Here is a 5,025-nt window from a genome sequence, read left to right as displayed (position 1 = left end):
TAGCATACTACATGTATGTATGTATATCCAAAGTCCAAACCTACGCTAGAAGCAAGTCCGAGTAATCCAACTACCACTCTCTATTTAGTAGTGATTATAACAAACTCATCCCGTGTCGATTTCCATTTCCAATTAAGGACCTACCAAAGGTAGTCCAGCTTGTGCCGCCTAAGTGCCTGTGGTAGCCCAACATCCCTACTCTTGGAATGTGTCTGTCCCACTCGACCCCGTAGGCTTCTCAATACCGCACGAGCGAACATAAGTCGCATAGGCTAACTCCGGAGTGCCGGCTTGTAGGGAGCGACCCTCACAAGCATGTGCGAATGAGCACAAATGGCAAGCAAGCATAGTCCAAGTCTCAAGTATCCAATCCTCATGTCTCTAAGTGATGTCCCAACACTCACTTGCTTAGTGCCTCTTTATGACACTTAAGCTTCACAACAGATCAAGCCCAAATCTTGTTCTATGTTTCCATTAAAACATCAATACCAATGATTACCATGATCCGAGCCCAATGCCTCTTTATGACATTGTCCCAATTCTCAAATAGTCCAAGTTCTCAAGCCCTCTCTAGGCTTCTAACATTCCTAATGTCACAATTGGCATATAGGTTAAATGCATGAAAGCAAGGTTCCTTTACATAATAAGGATCATGGTTCCCAATCATAAATAGAATGCTAAGTCTCACATGCATGCACTCTACCACATAGGGGTCTAAAATTTCACTATACATAATATATGCATGTTAAGCATTCTAAAATTCATATTAAATACAATTAACAAGGAAATGCATGAATTTTTATTTTACGAAACATATTTGCCAAATATGAGCATTTCTCATATCATAGGCTAGGTCAAACCCACCGAACCGTCGCGTAGGGCCTCGTTTCGCCGAACAAAGTTGTCCCCGAGTCTCGAAATACCCTAGAAGTATTGAGCGACAAGATACACGGGCATTACGATCATCATATAATATCAAACATTAACCTAGAAGCAAAAGGGGTCAAATCTCACCTCAAGAGAAGAAATCTCTTCCAAAGCTCTAAAAGAGAGCTAGAACCCTTCCACTCCAAGCCCAAGGAAGGTTCTAAACTAATCAATCTAGCCTCAAAAGCCCTAGATCAAAAAGCCCCAAAATCAACCCTAAAACCTCATTCTAGGGTTCCAAAACAATAAAACCTCAAATTTAAGGTCACTACAAGAATTAATATTTTTAACGACCATGTTTTAACGATAGGAGTAAAATTTGGTCGTTAAAAATATGCAGATTGAGATTCCCGCGGGCCGAGGCAAATTAATTGGACCTTCAACGACCATTATTATTTTGGTCGTATTATGTTTGGTTCGTCCCGTCGTTATTGCTATAGATTTGGCGCTTTTATTTTTGCCGCTGAATTTTTTTTCCAACCCTCTACGCAACCTCTACTCTACCAATTAACAGATCTAGAAACCCCTCTCTTTCTCTCTCTTTTTTTCTCTTTCTCACAAACCCCTCTGGCTCTTCACCTTCTTCGTTCTGCCCCTTTCCCCATTCCACAAGAAATCCCTATCTCGCCGAAAGCCCGCACACTCCAACCCAGTTCGTCGGCGCGCGCAAGCTCTCCGATGGCCTGAAGAGGATCTTGCACACAGTACCCCTCTCACTAATTTGTGGACGTGCGAGCCCTCCGACTACGTGAAACAAACCCCGCACCCTGCAGCCCTCTTTCATTGCTTCATCCCTTCAGTCCTCCGTCAACCTCGCGCAATCTCTGTAAGTTGCGCCCTTTGTTAGCCCGCAGCAAGTCGTACTCGCGCCCACAGCCCCTTGCCCCCTGACTGTAAAAAACTTCCTTCACACTACCTCTCTTCTTCTCCTCTTTTCCCTACCCTTTGTTGGCCTAGATCTAATCTCGTATGTTGCAGGTCCCCTCTCATTGGATCACATGCCTTGTCGTCTTTTGGTCACCGCCGCCGCACCCGTCGCCGTACCCACTACGATTTTTTGAGTAATTTAATTTCTTTACTCATAAATTTCTCTGTTTCTCAATATTTTTCCTCTTTTTCCTTCTTTCTATTTCTAGGGTTTTAATTTAGTAGAAATTTTTGGAATATATTATACATACATTCTTCAAGTACCTTAAAACTTTTTTAATAACTACAAAAAGGTATGCATCAATTCTTCAACTAAATACAGTTTAATAGCATCAGTTCTTCATGTAAATATAATTTTTGATAATTATTTTGTGACATTAAGAGATAGATATGGTGGGTTGGGGGTCGATGGTGGGGTGTTGGGGCATAAGAGAGTAATTCATCATTTTAGCATATTTATGCATCAAACATGATGTTTTGCATTTTTTGAATCTACTGGAATCTTATCCATATGTAATATCAATTCTTAGTTTATATGTGATTTTGGTAGTTATTTGATGAGCAAAACCTTTATTGATTTTTATTCTTTTTTCTCTACTGGATAACTAGAGTGTTCATATTACATCTGATTAGAATATTTTGTCAGGATATTGCTCTGAATTCTCTGTGAAATTAAAAGCATTTTACAAAAGATTGTGTATATTGATGTGAGGAAAATTATAGAAAATCTTTTTGAGTAAACAGGGATATACCCTATTTGTGATGGAAATTATACAAAATCTCTTAATGTCTGGCACCATCATGGTGATTTTATGATCTCGTTGGCCTCACTAGTGTCCAATCAAATCCCCAGACCTCAATACCTGATAATGTTTAAAATTTAAATGGTTCTTTTGGGGGATTCACAAACTCTCTCAGGGGTTCGTGCAAGTGGAGAATCACATAATTAAGAGAATGTGAAGCTTTCTTTCCAAGTACCAACAACTTTCTTCAATCCACTGACGCAATTAAATTTGCTTAATATAGTCGGGAATCAATAATATTCTAGTCAGGAATCAAAGTCTTTCGGAGGAACATACGATTTCCTTCTTTTTTTCGCTAAAATTATAGAAAATCTAGTTATAATGTATTGATTGTTTGTAAAATTTCTGTTATTTTTATGTAGTAGTTGCCTTTGGGTTGTAAATTCAGCGGTGATTATTAAATGTAGGCTATTTTGTGTGGTTGTTTGTTAACTGCATATTTCCTGCTACCTCTTTCTGATCTGTAGTAATACTTAATAGGATAATCTCTTTGGGAATATAGTAGTAGCTTATATTATGACTTCTACAACCTGAGTGCTGATTTTGGTGTTAATGTTGTAGTGAAATCAAGTCTTTGTGCTCTTCTCATTACTGGCACTTGAGTAGATCCGACCATTGCTTGCATGGTATGATTCTTCTACCCAATGTATTTATTTATTACTAAGGCCATTAATGACATTAGATTTCAGTTGGGTTTTAAATGCTTTTAAATTTTGATTTTTTTTTTGGGTAAGGTTATCTAATGCCCATAATGACACATAGCTGGGTGATTTTCAAAACCACCACATTTTGGCAAATTCTTAGATAGAACCCTTGGTTTTACTAGCACTCTACTCAATCCCTATATGATGAGCACCATTGTGTATATATATATATATATATATATATATTTCACCAATCGAGTCATTGGGAGCACCTTGTTATCCAGGTTGTACTACTTGATGTATTGCTTTGTTGGTAATGGATATGTTTGGATATGATCTAGCTACTTAATTAAATCCATTATTATGCATATATAGCATGGTATATGTAAACTACAATCAATATGCAAGCATGAGTGTGAAGAGCAAACTGAGGTGGATTGGGCCTGCTCTCTTGGTCTGGTCGTGGGGCCTGGGGCTCTTGGTTATATATTCAAGCTTTAAAGTTTGCACACCCAATAATTGGGGTACAGAACTTGTAAAGAAAAGGAAAGTAAATATTGAGAATTAATGAGTCCAATACTTTGCTGAAAATGTTAAATTCTAAATAAATGGGCCGGTCATGTCATCATATGGGCCATTGGATCTTGTGGGGGAATATCACTCCTAATTTTTTTTAAAAAATATTATGCTACATGTGTGTGTGTGTGTGTGTTGGAATTTGTGTCACTTAAGAGACCTAATAATTTGTGGTGAATATCACTCCTTATTTTTAAGAAGGTTGTTTACTTCTATATGTTCGCATTTTTGGGTGAGTTATGTAGCATGTTTATTCAGCTAATTTAAATTTGTACTTAAATTTTGATTTTACTTAACCACTTATTTCTTTATTTTCTACTACACGTCCTCCTTTCACTCTTTCCAACAAAAGCCAAATTATAGATTGAAGCTATTTTCTCTTCTTCATCTTCTCAAGGGTTTGTGTGTTTTTTTTTATCGAATTTCAAATCATTGTTAATGTTTGATTATCACTACCTACTTATGATCTGTGTTGTTTGAAAATATCGAGAGCGGATATGTAATTATGATTTGTCCCTTTTGATTTTGATGTTAAACAATGTAATTCTTTCTAAATCTTTTATTTTAGTTTTTTTTTCTTGAAAGTGTAGCTATATTTGTTATTACTAATTGTTTTAAACTTTGAAATATTCTAATACTTCAAGTTGCATGTAGTAGAACCTCAAGATATTGTCTATACTTGTTCCTTTATTTTCTTGCTTTCACTTTGTGTTGTTTCTATTTAGTAAGATATATATCTGAAGATTTTGCTTGTTCATCGAAAGACTTCTTATGATTATGGTTTGTGACATTAGTTGAAATCTCATTGTATCTTAAACTTTTTATAGATATTCATAAGAATTACTATTAAGCTCTTTGTCAACGGATTGTCAAAAAGTTTCGTACTTTTTTTATGCCATAGAAAAAATTTAGATTTTGCTTCTGTATGGTTTAAAATACTCGTTAGGCCTTCTTAATAATATTTTTGATTTGAATGATTTCTAACAATAATCTTTCTTCTACATTCTTCACAAAATTTTGCATAACATTGCTCATTATGCTATCTCTTTGTTTAGGTAATCTTTTTGGATTACCTCCACCCCATTATGAGAAAATGGCACTTAGTAAACGTTGGATGAATCTAGTTGACGATCGATTAAGTAAAGCAT

General features: G+C 36.1%; 1 long non-coding RNA gene across 1 annotated transcript; it reads left to right on the top strand.

Annotated features, from left to right (window-relative positions):
• The first annotated feature begins 1,123 nt into the window (after positions 1–1,123).
• LOC109703876 lies at positions 1,124–3,423 on the top strand. Its single transcript, XR_002214048.1, has 3 exons — positions 1,124–1,820; positions 1,906–1,988; positions 3,219–3,423. It is a non-coding gene; the product is annotated as an uncharacterized LOC109703876 (long non-coding RNA).
• Positions 3,424–5,025: the final 1,602 nt, after the last annotated feature.

Source organism: Ananas comosus, unplaced genomic scaffold, assembly GCF_001540865.1.
Source record: "Ananas comosus cultivar F153 unplaced genomic scaffold, ASM154086v1, whole genome shotgun sequence".
NCBI lineage: Eukaryota > Viridiplantae > Streptophyta > Magnoliopsida > Poales > Bromeliaceae > Ananas > Ananas comosus.
The sequence above is the reverse complement of the archived record's forward strand: the minus strand, read 5'-3'. Positions and strand labels throughout refer to the sequence as shown.